The 23,787-nt window shown below is 37.4% G+C and overlaps 1 protein-coding gene across 2 annotated transcripts in view; it reads left to right on the forward strand.

The window, feature by feature from the left end:
• The window catches only part of LOC145989457 (uncharacterized), a 99,600-nt gene that overhangs the window by 48,330 nt on the left and 27,483 nt on the right, over positions 1-23,787 (forward strand). The window contains exon 3 of one of the 2 annotated variants that reach the window (XM_083124802.1): positions 17,574-17,683. The exons of the other annotated variant lie outside the window; for it this stretch is intronic. The gene's annotated coding sequence lies outside the window, so the exon portion shown is untranslated. The remainder of the gene's footprint in view (positions 1-17,573; positions 17,684-23,787) is intronic. 2 annotated transcript variants of the gene reach the window in all.

Raw genomic sequence — 23,787 nt, forward strand, 5'->3', positions numbered from 1 at the left:
ATATTTTTATCAACTTTTTAATTTACATTTATTACAATGTTTTGTCTTAACATTTTCATAGTGTCCATATTCTCTAGTATGGATGTTACAATCTAATATTTCTAATTTATTGTCATGACCTTCGAGGGCTATTTTATTTTTTATTGTAGTATAAACAGTATGATTTTTGTTGGTAAGATAATATTTATCTTGTAGTCTATGGTTATTATATTATTATAAGATATAATTGTTTGGTGCTTTCCCCATCAAAAATCAGGATATGCATTATACATGCATGCGCATCATACACACTTAAATACTGTATTTTACCAACATTACAATTCTTTACAAATAATTGTCCCTCAAGACTAATATTGTCATGTCATGTTTAGACATTTTATGCTTGTCACCTGGCATCCTGAGCACCCATCATGCACATAAGTTACAATATTTGAGAACTTCTACATTGATGGTCAGGCCAGGTCTGTTAATGATGCCCATTTGATGGGTAGAGCTTAAAAAGAAATGTAACTGTTCTGATGAATTATGATGTCTGTACAGCCTTGCTGGGATAATGAGTGATGGTCATAACTAAAGCCTGGATTTGTATGCATAGTCTTTGTGCTCTCAGGAAAAAAATTAAAAATATGTTATCCATTGTTATACGCGAATATTCTGAATTGGCATGGATGTATTTTTCCATATATAAATACACTTGTTGTAGTTGTGCTGTCTTGTATGTTTGTGTAGTAGTTGTGCTGTCTAGTATGTTTGTGTTTGACTTGTGTAGTAGTTGTGGTGTGTAGTTTGTTTATGTTTATATTGTGTAGTAGTTGTGGTGTGTTTGTGTTTATATTGCGTTTTGGTTGTGATATGTTTGTGTGTGTCTTGTGTAGTAGTTGTGCTGTCTAATGTGTTTGTGTTCGTCTTGTGTAGTAATTGTGCTGTCTAATGTGTTTGTATTTCTCTTGTGTAGTAGTTCCTCCATTCATATTGGGGGTTAGGCATAGAGCTGACAACTATGCACTGTAAAAAACAAGTGTCAGGAAACAGCAATATAAGGCCATGGATGTTCGCAAGGTAAAATATTCCGGAGGTAAAATAGTCCCCCGTTCGGATCTTCGGGTGGGAACTACTTTGGGAGGTCCCTGGACTAAGGATAAGATCTACGTTAGGAATAAGGATATTAAATTAGGCACCTGGAATGTTCTGAGCCTTTACCGGCCTGGGGTATTTCAGTGTACAGTTAATGAGATAGATAAGTATAAATTAGATGTAGTAGCTGTCCAGGAAGTTAGGTGGCCAGGAGAAGGGAATTGTAAAACTAAAAATTATACTTTTTTCTATGGTGGTACTGAAAATCATAATTTTGGAACAGGCTTTTTCATAAATAATAGAATTATCTCGGCTCTTAAAACAGTAGAATTTATTAATGATAGGATATCATATGCAATTTTACAGGGTAGGTGGTGTAAAATTATTTTAATAAACATACATGCACCAACGGAAGATAAAGATGATAATACTAAAGATGATTTTTATACAGAGTTAGAACAGGTCTTTGATAAATTTTCTCAGTATGATATGAAAATTCTATTAGGTGACTGTAATGCACAGATTGGCAAAGAAGAGACATTTAAACCCACGATTGGTAAAGAAAGTCTTCATGAATTAAGTAATGATAATGGTATAAGATTGATTACTTTTGCAACCTCAAAGAATTTAATTGTAAAAAGTACCACTTTTAAACATAAAGATATCCATAAATATACCTGGTCTTCTCCAGATGGTAAATCTCATAATCAGATAGATCATATTCTCATTGATAAGAGAAGGCATACTAGTATAATTGACGTTCGTACACATAGAGGTGCTGACTGTGCCAGTGACCATTATTTAGTAATTGCTAAATTAAGAGAAAGACTCTCAGTGATAAATCATAAGCAACAAAATCTAAAAGTTCTAAAATTTGATGCAGGAAAGTTTGCTGATGAAAGAATTAAGAAAGATTACCAAATTAAACTGTCAAATAGATTTGATGTTTTGCAGGATTTAAATGATGATAAAAATATAAATGAAACAGACGTAAATAAGAATTGGGAGCACATACGTAATGCAATAGAATCAGCAGCTAAAGAAAGTGTAGGATACCATAAACCGAGAAAAAGTAAGCCATGGTTTGATAATGAATGTCATAATCTAATAGAAATAAGAAATCAGGCTAGACTTAGGTGGTTAAATAACTGTGATGATACAAATTTAAACAATTATAATAGAATAAAGCGAGAAGTTAACCCCACGTTTAGAAGTAAAAAAAGAGATTACTTGAAAAGCAAAATTAACGAAATTGAAACAAACAGCAAAAATAAAAATATCAGAGATTTATATAAAAGCGTAAATGAGTTTAGAAAGGGGCGGCAACCTAAAGTAAACTTGATAAAAGATAAAGACGGTGATTTTCTAGCTGACCCAGGCGATATTGTATATAGATGGAATAACTACTTTAATGACCTTTTAAATGTCCATGTAGGAGATAAATCAGAAGTAAATGAAGTCCACACAGCAGAACCTTTAGTTCCAGAACCTAACTTGACTGAAGTTAAAGATGCTATTAAAAGGCTAAAGAATAACAAAGCACCTGGCATTGATTTAATACCAGCTGAGTTAATTAAATATGGTGGAAATTCATTAATATGTCAAATTCATAAATTAATTTGTTTAATATGGAATAAAGAAGAAATCCCTCAACAGTGGAAAGAATCCATAATTTTTCCTGTGTTTAAAAAAGATGATGAAATGAACTGCAATAATTACCGTGGAATTTCTCTACTCTCAACAACATATAAAATATTATCTAACATTATTTTAACAAGACTAACCCCATATGCTAATGAAATTATAGTTGATTTCCAATGTGGATTTAAACGTAACAGATCAACTACAGATCAAACTTTTCACATCAGGCAGACACTTAAAAAAAGTGGGAATATAATCAAAATGCCCATCAGCTATTTATTAATTTAAAAAAAAAGCATATGATTCTGTCAAAAGAGATAAATTATATAATATATTAGTCGAGTTTGGAATACCTAAGAAGCTTGTTAGTATGATAAAAATCTGCACCAGTGAAACAGAAAGTAAAATTCGTGTGGGTATTAATATGTCTGACAAATTTACAATTCATGATGGGTTAAAACAAGGAGATGCATTATCTCCATTGCTTTTTAATTTTGCCTTAGAATATGCTGTTAGGAAGGTAAAAGAAACTAAAGAAGGACTAAAATTAAATGGTGTGACTCAGTTGTTAGCATATGCAGATGATGTAGACTTACTGGGGGATGATGTGAATACAATTAAGAATAATGCTAAAATATTTTTCAAAACTGCTAAAGAGATAGGTTTGAAAGTTAGCAAAGAGAAAACTAAATATATGCTTACAGGCCGAAACCAAGTGTTAGGTAATAATCAAAATCTAATTATTGATAACAACTCGTTTGAACCAGTTTCCAAATTCAAATACTTAGGAGTAATATTAACAAATGAAAATTATATTAAAGAGGAAATAAAAAGTAGGCTTAATTCAGGAAATGCGTTACTTCTCTCTTCATAAACTTTTGTCTTCTCGTTTAATATCTAAGAAACTAAAAGTTAAAATATACAAAACAGTAATTTTGCCTGTAGTATTATATGGATGTGAAACTTGGTCCCTTAGATTGAAAGAGGAACATAAATTGAGAGTATTTGAAAATGAGATCCTTAGGAAAATCTTTGGACCTAAAAGGGATGAGGAGACAGGTGAGTGGAGAAGGTTACATAATTTAGAACTACATAATTTGTATTCATGTCCAGATATTATTAGAATAATTAAATCAAGAAGACTTAGGTGGGCAGGCCATGTGGTACGAATGGGAGAGGAAAGAGGATTTCACAGGATTCTTGTTGGGAAACCTGATGGTAAGAGACCTGTAGGAAGGCCAAGACGAAGATGGAGGGACAACGTTCAGATGGACATAAAGGAAATCTGTAGGGATGGAAAAGAGTATATATAACTTGCTCAAGATAGGGAAAGATGGAAGGCCTGTGTTGCTGCAGCCATGAACCTTCGGGTTTAAGAAGGCTAGGGAGTTAGTTAATATAACCAAGGAACCCCTGTTTCGATACCCGTTAGAGGTACATAATGGTTGTAGATCCAGTCCCGATTAGTCTTTCTGTACATAAAGTGGACTTAAAACTAGAGAACTCGAAATATGATCCAAAAAATTTGCAGACGTAATTTACTCATAGCCACAAACACCGATGACCTCTCTGACGTCACTCAAACAGACACATTTGCTCAATTCCGACCTTATTCATGCTACACGCAGTTCGTATCAAAAGTTGACCAACAAACAAAGGATAAAATTAACTTGTAGTCACCATTCCTTTCGAACTGTCGGATGTCGACCCCAACAGACGCACTTGCCTCATCCATAGGTTGCTCATGCTCCACAAAATTCTTATCAACAACGTGATCAACAGATAAGTTTACTCACAGTCATCAGCACTATCAACGTCTCCGATATCTACAGACATGTCGGAGACAGGCTTGGCTCATTACAAGATTAATCATGCTCCGTACATTTCTTATCTACAGAATGACGAAGATTAGGTTTACTTATAGTCATCAACGCTATCAACCTCTCTGATACCAACACAGTCATGCTAGGACATGCCCGACTCATTCCGTGCTTCAGCACGCTCTTCAACAATACTCTCGTTTACATGTAACGTCAGAACTTGGTCACACATAAACCGAAAGTCCCCGATGACACCCATGTAGATCGCCCAGTCACATGACCAATCTCCAGCAATCAGAGCTTTGTGCTCAGGAGACTCCTTGCTCAGGGTGTAGATTATACACTTCAACACCAAAGTCACATGACCAGTCTCAACCAATCACAACTTGGGGCTCAAATAACTCCTCACTTAGGTTAGCTTATGCCCTCCAACGCTACAAATACAGAGACACGCCCCCGTAAACCCTACGTAGAGTCACGTGACCGTGATCGTGACGTCACAAAAGTTAGGTTAACTTAGACCCTCCAAGACTACGGACATATAGCCACGCCCTCCGTAGAGTCACGTGACAGCTCTCGACCAATCAGATCTTGTTCCCGGGAGCCTCCATACTACTGTTGTGTGCTGTGAAGTGTTTCCTGTTTCTGTAGTGTGTTCCTTTTAAAACTTTTATATCTTTTATCTTTGCGATATTTGACTGTATTCTCCGATACGAGGCTATTGAGACCATTGGAGAGCAAATGCTGCCGGAAAAGAATAGTTCAAATTTTCACCGCCAGGTGGAAATGTGGCGCGGAAATCTGGTACACAGTGAGCATCATCCCGGAAAAGCTTTGTGCGACCATTGACACTGTCTTAAGCTTCCAGAGGGTCATTGACGTTGACGGCGCGCATATTGAATATTGATGCACTGGCATAAACTAAAAACAAAGTTTGTTGTTACTTCAGCTTCTCATTAAAGTAGGGGAACTTTAATTATGACCGTCCGGTATTTGACCGCAATTAGCTCACTGGAGTAAGAGCCAAATTACACAAATAACAAGCAAGGCTGTGGTCGAGAGTATACGGCGGTATACCCTCCGGTTAACCCTACTCATTAACGTATACCTTCTGCTACAATGTGCAAACCTTCTACTTAATATTTTTAGGTTTACATTGATATATGTAATTTGGCCATAACTCCACTGAAGTTATTATTGAGAGCTGTTTTTTGTTATCAAAACCGAATGTAGAAGTTTGACTACTTCGAAGTATCGAATAAGCCCCATGCGAAAGCCTCGGCAATTTATTTGTTTCTCTGTTCCGCTACAATTGACGGCGGACTATAAAGGCCCTAATCGAACGCAACGGAGATCTGTTTTATGACAATTCAGGGGCGATTCCTCCATGTAGGAAGTGAGGAGCTTCCTACAGTTCGTTTATACTTGTTTTAAGTTCTCTACTTTTTATGAGTTTAATAATAATGCGCGTTATAAAATTATGAGCGCAATGTACGTACAATTGACTAGGTTAGCTACTGTCAAGAGTTCACTAGTGCCACTCGTTTCAGCCGCGGCCCAAAGAGGATGAACACACAGGCTTTGCTACCCCGCCTGAGGAACCTTGCTGGTAACACTACAAACAGGAGGGTAAGGGGAGAAGGTTGCGGTTTTTAAAGATCCAGCGAGGAAGCATCGAGGGTTTCCTCAATCAGTGATTCCAACCCCATCAAAATGATACTAAACCTAGCACAGTTTGATCTTTGTTGACACCTTTTGGTATAATGTTAAAATATAGCATAAACGCCAGTCCCTGGGAGAGGGAAATCAAATTCAAAGGAACATGTTTTCAGGAAATAGAAATAAAATTACGTCCAAATCTTATCCATACTTCACCACCATACTTCCTCTATCTTTTCTTATCCTGTCGATTTTCTTCGTGAGGAGATTGTATGACAGGAAATCGATAGAAGGTTGGGGGTACACAAACAATTTTCTCAAACAGTTTCAAGTTCTATGCTGAACCCATTTCGTTTGTTGAGCCATTCGACACAATTTTGTGGGAAAATTAACAATATCACGTAACTGCAGTAAATAATGAGCAGTGCAAGTTCAAAACTCGAAAAGTATGAGCATAATTGAACTTAGAACTGCAGTTATCCGAAAATTGATTAATTATAAATCTTATCACAAGTGTAGTGTGTTTGGGTTTGTCTTGTGTAGTAGTTGTGGTGCCTAGTAGTCTAATGCGTTTCGGTTTGTCATGTGTAGTATCGGTGGTGTGTATGTATGTGTCTTGTGTTGTAGTTGTGCTGCCTAGTATGTTTGTGTAGTAGTTGTGCTGTCTAATTTGTTTGTGTTTGTCTTGTGTAGTAGTTGTGGTGTGTTTGTGTTTATATTTTGTTATAGTTGTGATGTGTTTGTGTGTGTCTTGTGTAGTAGTTGTGCTGTCTAATGTGTTTGTGTTTGTCTTGAGTAGTAGTTCCTCCATTCATATTGGGGGTTAGGCGTAGAGCTGACAACTATGCACTGTAAAAAACAAGTGTCAGGAAACAGCAATATAAGGCCATGGATGTTCCCAAGGTAAAATATTCCGGAGGTAAAATAGTCCCCCGTTCGGATCTCCGGGTGGGGACTACTTTGGGAGGTCTCTGGACTAAGGATAAGATCTACATTAGAAATAAATATATTAAATTAGGCACCTGGAATGTTCTGAGCCTTTACCGGCCTGGGGCATTTCAGTGTACAGTTAATGAGATAGTTAAGTATAAATTAGATGTAGTAGCTGTCCAGGAAGTTAGGTGGCCAGGAGAAGGGAATTGTAAAACTAAAAATTATACTTTTTTCTATGGCAGTACTGAAAATCATAATTTTGGAACAGGTTTTTATAAATAATAGAATTATCTCGGCTCTTAAAACAGTAGAATTTATTAATGATAGGATACCATATGCAGTTTTACAGGGTAGGTGGTGTAAAATTATTTTAATAAACATACATGCACCATCGGAAGATAAAGATGATAATACTAAAGATGATTTTTATACAGAGTTAGAACAGGTCTTTGATAAATTTTCTCAGTATGATATGAAAATTCTGTTAGGTGACTGTAATGCACAGATTGGCAAAGAAGAGACATTTAAACCCACGATTGGTAAAGAAAGTCTTCATGAATTAAGTAATGATAATGGTATAAGATTGATTACTTTTGCAACCTCAAAGAATTTAATTGTAAAAAGTACCACTTTTAAACATAAAGATATCCATAAATATACCTGGTCTTCTCCAGATGGTAAAACTCATAATCAGATAGATCATATTCTCATTGATAAGAGAAGGCATACTAGTATAATTGACGTTCGTACACATAGAGGTGCTGACTGTGCCAGTGACCATTATTTAGTAATTGCTAAATTAAGAGAAAGACTCTCAGTGATAAATCATAAGCAACAAAATCTAAAAGTTCTAAAATTTGATACAGGAAAGTTTACTGATGAAAGAATTAAGAAAAATTACCAAATTAAACTGTCAAATAGATTTGATGTTTTGCAGGATTTAAATGATGATAAAAATATAAATGAGACAGACGTAAATAAGAATTGGGAGCACATACGTAATGCAATAGAATCAGCAGCTAAAGAAAGTATAGGATACCATAAACCAAGAAAAAGTAAGCCATGGTTTGATAATGAATGTCATAATCTAATAGAAATAAGAAATCAGGCTAGACTTAGGTGGTTAAATAACTGTGATGCTACAAATCTAAACAATTATAATAGAATAAAGCGAGAAGTTAACCGCACGTTTAGAAGTAAAAAAAACAGACATGACTTGAAAAGCAAAATTAACGAAATTGAAAGAAACAGCAAAAATAAAAATATCAGAGATTTATATAAAGGTGTAAATGAGTTTAGAAAGGGGCGGCAACCTAAAGTAAACTTGATAAAAGATAAAGACGGTGATTTTCTAGCTGACCCAAGTGATATTCTAAATAGATGGAAGAACTACTTTAATGACCTTTTAAATGTCCATGTAGGAGATAAATCAGAAGTGAATGAAGTACACACAGCAGAACCTTTAGTTCCAGAACCTAACTTGACTGAAGTTAAAGATGCTATTAAAAGGCTAAAGAATAACAAAACACTTGGCATTGATTTAATACCAGCTGAGTTAATTAAATATGGTAGAAATTCATTAATATGTCCAATTCATAAATTAATTTGTTTAATATGGAATAAAGAAGAAATCCCTCAACAGTGGAAAGAATCCATAATTGTTCCTGTGTTTAAAAAAGGTGATAAAATGAACTGCAATAATTACCGTGGAATTTCTCTACTCTCAACAACATATAAAATATTATCTAACATTCTTTTAACAAGACTAACCCCATATGCTAATGAAATTATAGTTGATTATCAATGTGGATTTAAACGTAACAGATCAACTACTGATCAAATTTTTCACATCAGACAGACACTTGAAAAAAGTGGGAATATAATCAAAATGTCCATCAGCTATTCATTGATTTTAAAAAAGCATATGATTCAGTCAAAAGAGATAAACTATATAATATATTAGTAGAGTTTGGAATACCTAAGAAGCTTGTTAGTATGATAAAAGTATGCACCAGTGAAACAGAAAGTAAAATTCGTGTGGGTATTAATATGTCTGACAAATTTACAATTCATGATGGGTTAAAACAAGGAGATGCATTATCTCCATTGCTTTTTAATTTTGCCTTAGAATATGCTGTTAGGAAGGTAAAAGAAACTAAAGAAGGACTAAAATTAAATGGTGTGACTCAGTTTTTAGCATATGCAGATGATGTAGACTTACTGGGGGATGATGTGAATACAATTAAGAATAATGCTAAAATATTTTTCAAAACTGCTAAAGAGATAGGTTTGGAAGTTAACAAAGAGAAAACTAAATATATGCTTACAGGCCGAAACCAAGTGTTAGGTAATAATCAAAATCTAATTATTGATAACAACTCGTTTGAACCAGTTTCCAAATTCAAATACTTAGGAGTAATATTAACAAATGAAAATTATATTAAAGAGGAAATAAAAAGTAGGCTTAATTCAGGAAATGCATGTTACTTCTCTCTTCATAAACTTTTGTCTTCTTGTTTAATATATAAGAAACTAAAAGTTAAAATATACAAAACAGTAATTTTGCCTGTAGTATTATATGGATGTGAAACTTGGTTCCTTAGATTGAAAGAGGAACATAAATTGAGAGTATTTGAAAATAAGATCCTTAGGAAAATCTTTGGACCTAAAAGGGATGCGGAGACAGGTGAGTGGAGAAGGTTACATAATTCAGAACTACATAATTTGTATTCATGTCCAGATATTATTAGAATAATTAAATCAAGAAGACTTAGGTGGGGCAGGTCATGTGGCACGAATGGGAGAGGAAAGAGGAGTTCACAGGATTCTTGTTGGGAAACCTGATGGTAAGAGACCTGTAGGAAGACCAAGACGAAGATGGAGGGACAACGTTGAGATGGACCTAAGGGAAATCGGTAGGGATGGAAAAGAGTATATAGATCTTGCTCAAGATAGGGAAACATGGAAGGCCTGTGTTGCTGCAGCCGTGAACCTTCGGGTTCAAGAAGGCTAGCGAGTTAGTTAGTTAGTTAGTTAGTTTGTAGTGTGTTCCTCTTCGGCCGATTACTTTTTTTACCTCTTGCGTGAGCTATATCCGATAGTTTATTTTTCTTTGCTAGAATACCGGATTGAAATGAAAAAGGAACATACTGCAATATTTCATTGTTTTTAAGAAAGAACTGGACGGTACTGGTGCTATGAATGAAAATGAAGGAAGACAAGATTGAGCCAGTGCTCATATGAATCGAAAACAATGTAATTGCACAGATAAGAGTATAAGCAGATATGGAAAGAGGCAGGAAAACAAGTTAGCTAATGAAGGAAGTAAGAAAGTGAATCTACTGGAAGCCAGCAAGAAAGACAGAAAGAAGAAAGGAAATAATAGAATAATAATAAGTAAATTAATAATAATAATAACGATAATGAAAAGAATCTAACTGCGAATAATCATCAGTAGGATTATAAATGGTTATTGATGATTAGTAGATTATTGGATGCTCCTGTAATCTTCCTGGGGACCTTCAGGAAGTTTGGTTTTGTGTTAATTCAGTCGTGGAATGTGCGTGCGAACAAGTGATAAAATATTATAATTTAATCAAGTTAGATATGTTAGTTGTATGTTATCACAAGAGATGTTGGTTATTGAAGTTAGCGAAAAGTTAAATGGTAAGTTAAGGATAGTACTAAGTTAGTAAGAGTAATGAATGTTAGTGTTTAAGATGCAAAATTGATTATCAGTTGAATTCTGTCCAATTATTCCCTGTAACATTCCTCCACTTCCTTAGCAGCTTCTTGTCTTCAGGTTGAAGGTACTTATTGTCATTCTCTGGAGTGCCCTTCTTCAGGGTTGATTTCCTGCGCTTGATTTGCTGTAAGATACTGGGTTGCGTAGTCTTTCGGATCTCCTGAGTTCCCGTTGCTGCCGAGGAAGGTGGTGGGTAGGCGGGGGAGGTATGGGGTTTTGGGATTGGAATTTGATAAGTTGTTCTTTAGACACCAGGTCCGCTAATGTATTGAGAAAGTTGAAGTTTTCTGATATTATAATTTGGTAAGTGTTTTTTGTGGGTAAGGCCTGTCTTAACTGGTTAATTTGTGGATTATTGAAAAGGCATTCGTATACTTTGTGTTCTGGAGTGTCTACCACGTCCACACAGCCATCACAATTCTCCTTTCTCTTCAAGTTAAATCTGTAAAGGTATTGACCATGAGGCCAGTGGCCTGTTAAGAAATGAATCAATCCTTTTGTAGGTGCAAAGCGATCCATGGAGAGCCTTTCCTGGACGTCTGGTAGTAGATTAAACAGTCTTCTGCCCCGATCAGCGTTAGACCATTCGTCCTACCACTCCCGTATGATGTAAATATTAATATCAAGAGTTGTTGAGGTGAATACTCCAATCATATCGATTATTTTATCTTCGTTCCCTTTCCTGAAAAAGTAATTACATGTCCATTTCTTGATGACCTTATGTATCGGCCAAAAACCAGTAATAACTAGAAGTGACAATGTCGATGTCGTGCGGAAGGCTCCTGTCATCCGGAGAATCGCCTTCCTTTGAGAAGATCGTAGTTTGTTAACTCTTGTTACTTTATTTAGTTCTGATGCCCACATAGGAGATCCATACGCGACGACAGAGTTGAAGATAGATATAATGTAAGTTTTAATGTGGGAGAGTGAAAGTCTGTAGCTAGAGACAGGCTTTTCTTTTTGTTTTGTTTGTTTCTTACAAGCACCCTTAGGGCAGCTATTAAATTTTCCTTGTCCTCCAAGCGTGACAACTTAAGGTTGAGCTCGAATTCATTGTAAATGAGCCGTTGGTCCAGCTGGCTTGGAGATTCCTCGTCGCTACATTCCGCGAGTGATTCAATGTCCAATTCCGTGTCGGTGTCGGAGTCTTCTGTTAAATCTTCTGTGATATCTTGTGTAACGTTAATTTTTCTTTGCGTAATGGAAAGGTTCTGGAGGGGAAAAGCTGATTTCTTGTTAGAGGTCACGGTAGTATTTTGGTTGATTGGAGCACTACAAGTGTTCGGAGTATTCATAATTTTAGAGGGTGTAAAGTACTGGCTGTAGGGGTTGTCTGGTGTAGAATTTGAAGTACGATCGAGACCTTGATTGGGGTTAGATTGAGATTTACATTTGCATTTGGGTTTGATATAGGAGTGGGATTGAAGGCGGGGTTTAGGGTAGACATGTAGGTATTAAATTTCTTTAATCGGTAAGCTGCCGCACGATCTGCATTTCTCGGTCGAATTGAACAATAAATTCGGTAACGGACAATTTTAACTTACATTTTCTGTATTATATTGTATTTTCTCATTTTGGGTTACTTCTGGCGATTCGCTATATGGTGATTCATCGTATTTAGATAAAAATGATGAAGGGACGTGCTGTTCTAGGGAAGGAAAAGGGATAAAAAATTACTTAGAATTTGCCGATTACATGGGAATTTACTCCCGTTAATTTCACTCTCTTATGGCATTCCTAACAGGTAAATTGTCGCATTGCGTCTTGTCGGTACACAGCGCGAGGGAGCGGTCATCTTCAAACAGTCTGAAAACACTAGAATAACTCAAATAACATAATAAGCGTCCCCGTGCATACAGCACCGTACAATGAAGACACATTTAGGGAATGTGCGGGGTAGGGGCCCACACATTCTCGATCTTGGCAATTTTGCAGGTGAAGTGATCAGTACCACGCTCCGGCCGCCTTTACCCAACAGGGTTGTCTTCTGGTATCCATTAACTTGAGGCTGGGTGAGCCCCAGAAATAATTCCGACATTAGATCACCCACCTTGGGAATCGAACACGTGTCTCATGCGTCGAAGTCAGACACCCTATCGACTATTTCTTTTCTTCTCTCCCCTCTTATGTTTTCTTTATTTTTTAAATATTTTTTTAAGGATAGTCCCTAATCGGCAGCCTCCCCCGTCACTTTTTCTCTCTCATATCACTGTATACCCAATTCTCAATATCATTTCTTTCAAAACACACAAACAAACATCCATGTCCCCATGTCCGAACCGGGATTCGAACCCGAGACCCCTTGTGTTGTAGGGCGCTGTGCTAACCACTCTGACACGGAGGTCGGCGCCTGTCTAGACCACCTTCGTTCAACATAATATATAGTCTGGATAAACACAAACAGCAAGACCACAGAGCACAGCTCACAACTGTGCAGCTGTCCGTTCTACGCAGGAAAGATTGGATTGATTGATTGATTGATTTGGTGTTTTAAGTCCACTTTATGCACAGAAAGGCTAATCGGGACTGGATCTAGAGTTTAAAGTGGAATCCGAACCACCATGTGCCTCTACCTGGCATCGAACACGGGAGGAAACTTGTGAAAAACCAGTTTCATCTTGCAGTGCACAACAAGCTCACTACACGGGGATCGCTATCGCGATTGCACTCACGATACGGAGAAAGCCAGGGCAAGTGGGAAAATATTATTTCCTTAACCGACCGGACACTGTTAAACTTGTAGAGAAGTTAAACATTTAACAGTACGCCCCTTTTAACTTTATTAATATTAAGGTAATGGCACTATACCTTAGATGACACATTATGCTATGTATCCTTCGTATGTTCATTTACCTAATTCGCAGTGGAATTTAGATGGTGTTGCGCGACACCTAAATAAGATTCGATTGACCTGAAAATTTGAATAAGTAATGTTTATGTATATTGTCAAAAAATGGGAGGGTAAGAAGAAAGACATTCAAAACTTTATTTTGTTGAAGCACACTTATATATATTGGTGCGTTCGCTGGTTTCTTTTGCACTTGTACAGGGATCGAGTGACGAACGCTTATTAATGCCAGGTGATAGAACATTAAATACTGTATTGGACACCCTACAACAGGCATGTCAAACTCAAAATCTGAACTGGGCCAAATAGTCAGTAGTGTTAGATAGGGCGGGCCGCAAGGAAAAAATTAAATTATCTTTAATACTTTATTTTAAAGAATGACTAACATAACACTTAATAAAGTATATTGAACATTCATTGAAACTTGATCATTGCTTCTTGCCTGACAGCTGGCATCTTTTTTCTGCCACCAACTTATCAATATCAGGGGACATCTTATTGAAAGCAGCTACTTTTGGAACACAGCTAAGATGAACGTCTGATAATCTGGATCTCGTTGGTGACTTGTTTCCTTTCACGAGTGAGAAAAGTTTTTCACACTGGTAAGTGCTACTGAACATGGAAATTATTCCACACGCAAATGTGCGGGTTTCTGGAAAATGTTTAGGCAAGTACTTGTAGAAGTCAGGGATACACACTTCGCTGTACTTTTGTTTCAAAGTTGAGTCTCACTGAATTTCAATTACTTCCATCTGCAAATGTGCTGCCACTTTTTCTACGTCAGTCGTAAACAGGGCTGAAAACAAGGAGATCTTGTCTTCGAAAGAACGAACATCGTGGAACCTTTTCCCGAATTCAGTATTCAAAAGCTGAATTTTTGCGACGTACTTTTTGTACAAAACAGGGTCCTTTGAACTTGATCTGTATTTAGAACAAGTTGGAAAGTGCGTTAAGTCTTCGTTTCTTAACTGTTTTTCCCAAAGCAATAACTTATGCTCGAATGTTTTGACTTGATCATTCATGTTGGTGATTAATTGATATTTTCCTTGCAGTTTCAAATTTAAATCTCACAAGTGTTTCGTTATATCAAGAAGCAAGGAAAGAACTTGTAACCACGTTGGTTGCGAAAAAAGGCTGGTGTCTTGTTCTTTCATTTCCAAAAATTGGCATATTTCATCTTTCAAGTTCCAGAATCTTTCAAGAACCATAGAACACGATAGCCAGCGCACTTCTGTGCAGTAGGGCACTCCAGAATATTCGCTTTCCAAATCTGCTAAGAAAGCAGAAAATTGTCGCTGGTTAAGCCACGGGATCTTATGAAATTGATAGCTTTTTCCACAGGCTTCATCACACTTTCCATGTTGATTACTTTTGAACACAAGACCTCTTGGTGAATGATGCAATGCACATGATGGAACATGTGTTTATCGCAGGTTTCACGAAATTCGTTTTGCAGTTTTGTCACAAAATCATTGTTTTTTCCCGTCATTGAAGGGGCACCATCCGTAGCTACACAGGATAACTTTGACAAAGGTAAATCATACTTCCCCAAAAGTTCACGAACAGCAATAAATATATCCTCGTCGGTAGTAGTGTCATGCAACGGTACAATGTCCAATAGCTCCTCGAAAATGTTGAACTCCTCATCACAAGCACGAAGAAAAACAGCTAAGTGAGCTACACCACCGATGTCTGCACTCTCATCACAAGCGATGGAATAAGCAATGAAATTTGACACTTTTGTTTTAATTTGATCACTCAAATCACAGGCCAGTTCGGTTACTCTTTCAGCAACCGTGTTGCGGGATAGTGAAATGCCTTGAAAAGCTTTTACACTTGCGGGATTAACTATATCAGCAGCTTTTACCAAGCACCGTTTAATAAACTCGCCTTCGGCAAAAGGTTTTGAGTGTTTAGCTAACTCCGACTACACTACATTCGTCAACCACCTCAATAAGGGGTGTAAGGGGTGCTCCTTCCACGTAGTGCACCCAATAGTCAACCTCACATCCACGTAGTACACCCTGCACTGCAGACTAACGAGGCACTGGCGACTGGCTTCATGGCCAGTATAATTTTGTTTGTGTTGTCCTGTGTTTTGTCCTTATTTGTGCCGAGTGCTCCTTTACAGCCTCAGCTTTTAACGAAAGTCAGAAGATTTTAATATTTTATGATTTTAGTTATGCAACGTTAGAGTTGCTATGTGTAAAGATAAGGGCCTGGACCCCGTATAATGTGACGGGTGCAAAATAGCCTTAGTGCTGACGGACCCAAAATTTTAAATTCCAATTCCACCCCAATAATGCAACACGACCACCTTTTTTCACCTACCGACGAGTATATCCTGTCCAAGAAGAAAACGTGTGAAATGTCACATCGTGTTATATAATAACAAAAATATTTTAGCAACTACTACATCTGAAGGCTCTACTACTTAAAAAACAGGTAATAGCAAAGGTGATGCACAAAAATATATCGAGGGACGCGTGTTTGACATGCCTGCCCTACAATCTCCCTCGGTAGCACCGTGACGAGATGTGGAGAGAAGCAAGCCGAATGACAACTCACCTCTCGGTCAGGTAGTCTGGGGAGTTCGGACTCGCAGATTTGGTCAGCGTCCTCGGTAGGTGGGCGACGTTCGCTCTGATAAGGGTCGAGGCGCAGGGTTAACCAGGCACAGGGGATCGGACGTCGTGGGTCGTCTGGAGCGGCCTGTGTTTACGACCGAGCAATGGTCTCTGACACGTCGGCAGGTGAACGGGAATGACTCGGCTAGTGTGGTTTTCAGGCGGCGATCGGCTCTCGATGCTCCTTCGGCAATCGCGGCGTGAAGGATGATGAGCGAGGGGAGAAGACGGCAAGCAGTCGGGCCGGTGTGGCACAATGGAGAAGACCCAGCGACTGTCCGGTGATGCTGATTCTCGACTGTTGCCCTGAGTCTCCACGCTCGGTGGTTTCGCTGTCTCCTTTGTTCTTAGGTTCCTCCGAATGATTCTTGTCAACTGTCCCTTTTACAAGTTTTCCTAAGACTTTATCTGAATCTGTCGTTGTGATGTTTTGGTGATCTATCGTTCCGGGATACGACTGTTTACTAGTTTTGATTCAGTAGCCGAACCCTGCAGTAGCAGAAGAACTTTGCGTGTTTGAACGTCATTGCTGATGATGCACTGGGATGCCATGGAAAACAATTTTTGTTAATAAAGTCAAATTAACAGTGTAAAAGGTATACCTTTTTTAAATACGTTCAATCCTATTGCACGCAATCTCTTAAATTCAGTTTTGTGTGAAAACATTGTTCACTGCTAGAAAAGTTGATGACACAACACACACAGAGATTCAGAAAATATGTACGTATTATACTCATGCCGACGTCACTATCTATTGTGCTATTATTGCATGTTTCGTCTATTGTGTCGCTACCTAATCGTTAGTTCCCGTACAGTATTCCACGTATGCGGGATTACTTGTTGAACCAAACACCTGCAAACGACTTCCATAGCAGTTATTTTATTTATTAAGACTGTGGAGCCTTTTCTTCCGCTTGACCATTTTTTTTAAAAAAAAAATGATTGTGGAATATTGAAATATTGAAAAAATAAAATAAAAAAATATATAAAAATTACAGAGGAATCAAAAATACAAAGAAGAAATACATATAAGAATGGTAATCTAACATATAGATAGATACGGGCACACACACTCACACATACATATTTTTGCCCTTACACATACAAGATAATTAAGGAAGAATAACATTAGAATATTAACAATATTCGGAAAATAAAATTTGAATGAAACTAGGTAAAAATCTGTTTTACGTTCGATCCTTTTTAAAAATATTTTTTAATTGCAGGAACTTCATACAAGATAGAACTCGGGCGACAGGATACTCTAACATCTGGGACTATTTATCCACAAGGCCATCTGTGTTGCCTGAGAACCTATTCGTTTCCTGAATACAAGGTAAGTTGGACGCTGTTTGTTAGTGTACTGAAATATTAAGTTTTGGAATTATCACTTGTGAATGAGTAGAATTGCTATTGAAGATACATTGTTACTTTTAAAAAATAAAAGAAACATTTCGTGTCACTTGCAGTGAATAAAACGGTAGGGAAATAGCTCAAACATGGACAGAAAGATTAGTTAAACCGTAAGTTTTATTTCTAGTGTTGAGACTGCTTGGTACGAATTGTGATTGTATACATTGTAAAACTAAGAATATTTAGGAGACTTCATCTATCAAGAGAAACTCAAAGAATAATATTTTTCTACAAAAATTCAATTTAGGAAGGCAGTGGTACAGTTTAGGAGACCAGTTTCCATGCTCTTATTTTAATACAGAGCATCGAAAAGCAGCTGAAAATTTTCACCCACACACACTACTTATAAAGAACTCACATTCTCAGGCCGGGATTCGAAAGCAGGTCCTGAATTCGAAATCCGTCCTGAGAATGGGAGTTCTTTGTAAGTGTCCCTTCTTCATTTTCATCATATCATCACTCATCATCACAAAAGCGATGTAGAAGCACAAAAGCGATGTAGAAGAACCAAATCAATGATTCCAAAACGCACAAGTACAAATGAAATAGCGAAGAGATAGGTCAATACTCAGTAAATTACTAATTTAGCAGGATTTAGAAAAAATTGAAGTAGTATATGAATAAAGTTAAATATTGTTGCTAGCAGGCCCGTAACGAGGGGAGTGGCCATGGGGGCCATTCCCCCCTCAAGCCATGAAATATTTTAAAAATTGATCTTAAGAAATTCTATGAAAAAACATTGACGATTTGCAAATTTGTAAAAAAATTCAATTTTGTACTTTGCACAAATGAATGTGTTTGTTGTGTAGAAGTCTGTAGTGTGCAATATGGGGTGGTTTTAGTTTTTAATCATTAATGCGATACTACCAGACGTCTGATTTAGCGATTTAGTCAGGACAGTCCATTACTTTTAATCCCTGTCCCGACTTTTTTCGAACTGCCGTCGTGATGCGTAAATATATTTTCTTTTATTAACTCACATTTGTTCTTTATTGAAATAATAATATAATACGCAACATTTAATTTATAGATATATTATTTTCTAAACGTAGAATTATCAAGACTTTTCATTGAAAAAATAGAAGAAAATTAAAGGAAATTTGAAAACATTGTTAACTTGCGGAACACAGAACTATTTGAATACTTCGGAGAATTGAATGTAAACAATAAGCACTAATCTGTACGCTGTATGACACATTTGTATGTAAGCGACTGTGTGGGTGCTTGTTGGGATGAGGGGGGTGTATCGGTGAGTTGATTTTTTTTATTACTTTGTACCATAAGTTGCAACTCTGCAATACTGTACGTTTATCTCTAGCTGTAAGGTAAAGTGCCCAAATATCGTCCCCCTAAGCCAAATCTTCAATTTTTGAAAATTTGTTTAAAGTTAGAAATAATACAACAACTGATTGAAGCATCTCAACTCCATACCTACTAGTGCTGCTTGTGTGATTCTACTAAATAAATCTTTCTTAACCAATAAAAATAAATAATCAAAAGAACGCAAATTTTGATTTTTCAAAAAAGTGTTCTAATTCCGTCCCTCCTTTCTAGTTATTATCTTGTAACGTGTAGCAGTGTCCACGTTACAAAAATATATAAACTTAATATTTTTGCTTTTATATCTGTACTTCTATATGTTAGCGGTTGATTACCCAGTAATGTTGAACACACCTCGTATATAAACTATACATCCTGGTGTTAGTTATAAGTTTCAAGAGTTGCTTTCTTTCTGCCAACAAGCTGAGCTGGAAGTTTATTATCGGTGACAACAATGCAGGAAAGCTAACGCCATGGACGTCCGCAGGATTTTTTCCAGGGAGGGGCAAGGAAGGTATTTTTTCCAGGGGGGGACAAACAAGGCACATTTTCTCCAAAAATAGTGTTGTTCCCTAAAAAACCATTGCTTACATTTGAGTTTATGATGTTCATGCAATAATTAACACATATTATTGTGGCTAAAATGAAATTATATGTGCGAAATACATAATTTTTGGTTGACTTTCATTTTCCAGGGGGGGCACGGCCCCCCTTGCCCCCCTTTCGGACGCCCATGGCTAACGCTATTATCTAAAAGCCAGGCAGACACGATCTTATGAAAACGTTGTCACAGGAAAAAAGACGAAAGCTTAGGCTATCTTTCCCACTCTATATCTGTCGTGTCCCTTGGCGGACAATAATTAGACTTATATTATAATAATCCCTGATTCTTTAGCTGCAAGACAGTATTTTCAGAATTTATTTACGTGGATGCAAAAGAAAGTTATGCCCGCGCGAAACAAAACCTGTAAATTTTATTTTATTTAACATTTTTCACGTTGTATATATATTTTTTCTTTGTTAGCATATCACTTGGCCATTGCGGGGAGAAGGTGGGAGTTGAAAGAAGCCATACTCCCTGATCAAATTAAATACTGAGTATAACATTTAAAATTCCATTGTATATTTATTAATCACAAAAGGGTAAAAGTAATAATTTATACATGTAACTAATTATGTATCTCATTGATACTTTGTTGATTTGCATTTTATTGTGATGTAATATTTGTGTAAAGATAAAAGTTTGTAAATCCATCACGGCACCGAGAAATCAGATATAAGCAGCGACGTCCATGAATTACTTCACATAATCAAATACATACCCAACTTCAAAGCACCGGGACCAGACGGGATACAAAACGTGCTCTTCAAGCACATCCCAATCAACATGGTACAAGCCATCGCCGCGTTGTTTAACTCGTGCGCCAAACTAGAATACTTTCCAGGAAACTGGAAAATAGCCCCAAGATCATTTGTCTCCCCAAACCGGGTAAAGACAAAACGTTCCCACAAAAATTACAAACCAATCAGTCTACTCAACAACCTCGGGAAAATATTCGAGAGAGTAGTACTGAAGAGATTACAATTCCTAACCCAACAAAAGCAATTGTTACCGACAGAGCAATTTGGCAATAGACGAAAACACTCCACGGTGCACCAGCTCACACGCGTTATAGAACACGTCACTGATCATTACAATAAAAATAAGGATACTGGAATGGTGCTACTGGATGTAGAAAAAGCCTTCGACAGAATATGGCATGAAGGCCTCATCTACAAACTCATCAAATTAGGAATACCAGACAAGCTAATAGGATTGATAAAATCTTATATAAGCGAGATAAATTTTTTTGTGTCAATTCCACAGAGAAATCCAACACAAGAAATATAGAAGCAGGAGTGCCGCAGGGGTCTATACTTAGACCCCTGCTATTCAACCTCTATATCTCAGACTTCCCCCGTCACCATGAAGCCCAAATAGCGGTCTACGCCGATGACGTAGCTATCTACCAATCTTCATGGAGACGCCACAAAATAGTAGGAATTCTAGAAACATACCTAGAATTACTTAAAACCTACTATGATCGATGGAAGATAAAGGTCAACGCCCACAAAATGGAGGCGATCTTCTTCACTAAGAAAAGGCAACCCCTCACGCCGGAAATCACTCTGGAAGGGGTCAACATACCCTGGCAGAAGCAAGTCAAATACCTGGGAGTCACTCTCGACTCCAAGCTTAGCTTCTCCCAGCACACCAGAATAGTTCTCGATAGAGCAAGAGTCCGTTTCATCAAATTAAGTCACTGATATACTCGGTCAGCCAGTTAGTACTATCACACAAGCTCTTGCTCTACAAACTCATGATAAGGTTAATCCTATTGTACGGATCACCCGCTTGGTTCTGTGGGAATAAAGGCAACATAGTCCTCCTACAGAAATATCAAAACAGGATGCTCAGATACATCCTAAACCTACCCTGGAGCACCAGAATGACTCCAATCCACATAAAGCACAAGCTTCCGAAAATCAAAAAGTTCAATGATAAAATCATGAACAGGAATCGAACTCTCAGACCAAACATTCATCATACAATGAACCGACCCACAGAGAAGGAGATCTGGGTGCTAGCCTGGCATCTATCCTGCTCTACTGGGGAGAGCCCAGGGAGACAGAGCGCCTCGCGGCCCGGAAATCAATCTCTAAGAGGAGTCTTTGCCACCGACCACCTCAACAGGAAACAGTAGTACCCCGCGCACCGTTAATTCTCCTCCAGGGTTTGAGCGTCAGAAGAGTAAGAACCCCCCAGGTACCCTTTACAGATCACTACCTTCACACCCCAATACCTGAGAATCGACTACTAACACAAGACTTGAACGGCTACTTGTAGCCAAAAACACCCGTACCTTCCAATTTCTGATCCTACCTGCCGCATCACGGCTTCATTAGGGATAGAAACTAATAGGATGTGTGTTTTTTACCCCCCTTCAACGTGTTTTTTTTTTTCGCACATCAGAATCTAGACGAAGCTTGCATACTATACGCAGCCGAGGTTTTACAAGTTTACTTGGTTTTACCCTCGGGAGCTTCTTTTCTCTTTGTTCTCTTCTTAGCTTGTAGCTTTTTCACCATCTATTCTATTTTCGCCGCCTGGTAAAAATCTCTTTACAAGATTGAAACCAGGTTTAAACAAATCCCGATGTCATGTAGGTAGTTAGCATACTAGTGCATGCCAAGCATGATCTATTCTGAGGGGAAGATTGCGCCTAGGAAAAATACCAAACATGGGACTATGATGTACTCAAGAGTGCATCAACGTCTCACGTGAGGTCTGCGCCTTTTGGTGCAGTCGCCAGTTGACTCAGGTCGGGCGCCACTCGCCCCCGCGAGCGCTTTCGGGGCGGGGATTTTTCCTTCTTTTTTTTTTTTTTGCTCGTGCCCTTTGTATTCGAACCTCTGATAAATGCGGAACTCGTATAACCGTCTTTTTTTTCAACGCTCGAATGTCTTTACCGTAATGTGGAAGCAAAACAAATTAAATGATATTAGGTGGTTGTTTAAAACAGGAAGTTAAACTGTATTTTGTCATACACAATTTCCACAAGTTTAAAAATTTATATTTCTTAATTCTTATTTTTAATGTGAAAATATAGTACGAGAGCCCATCACCGTGACCCTAAACACACACACACAAACACACACTCCCCACACACACACACACACACGAAAACGGATTGTAGGTTATCTGAATATTTGAGGACTAAAAGTGGTAAACGTTGTAAGTGCCAAAAGCGAAAGTGTTGGGAAATCGCATCATGCAGCACATCAGCCCGTAAGAACGTTCACACTGGTGACTCTTTACACGTCCTTTGAACTACTTAGATGGATACCAGCCACATTTCACGTTTACCACATTATAAAGCATGGCACATTTCACAGTTTATCGTGGAAAACAGTGTTCGAATTATTGTGGTACTTACAGCGTTTACCAATTGTAGTCTTCATTTATATATATATATATTTTTTTTTTGTTTTTATTGTATTTTATGTAGGATGGTATTGCCAATTTTTGAATCCTGCGACAACGTTCTTGGCAGCTGTGAACATCCTAGAAATCCACTAATAATTCCTTGTGGATTTCAACCGGTCTTCTAAGTTGCTAAGAAAATTTATACGAAGTTTTAAATCTTTCAATATCTAACGAATTCAGCTTCAAAGCTGAAGTTTCGTATAATGGATTCATATTCAAGTGGTCATTAATTTTTATTTAGATTATCCTCATTAGCAATTCGTTAGAATTCTACAATTAACAAACCAAGGGATATGCTAATGTTTCGATTAGTTCCCATGGAGCATATCGTGGCTACGCAGTAAATAATACTACAATTTGTTTACATTACAGCAAAATACTAGAGGATTTTACAAGTATAAGTTTGCTGTATCATTATTTAACTTACTTGCACTGAACTCTGAGCTGGAGAACAAGAAACTAACACATTTATTACATAGTGTGTTCAATTCTTCATTTTTTTTTTACAAAAGTAGATTTATGATATTTGCTGGAGAAGATTGAGTACTTTAACGGTATAAATATTAGACATAAAGGATACGTAAAAACTAGTCAAGTTCTTTCTCAGTTGTATTTTGTGTTTAAGTGGCAATGCTTTTTGTTGATAGCTGAGTTTAGCTGTGCATAAATTTAGTGTCATG

The sequence above is a fragment of the Lepisma saccharinum genome, chromosome 6, assembly GCF_977018435.1.
Source record: "Lepisma saccharinum chromosome 6, izLepSacc3.1, whole genome shotgun sequence".
Classification (NCBI taxonomy): domain Eukaryota; kingdom Metazoa; phylum Arthropoda; class Insecta; order Zygentoma; family Lepismatidae; genus Lepisma; species Lepisma saccharinum.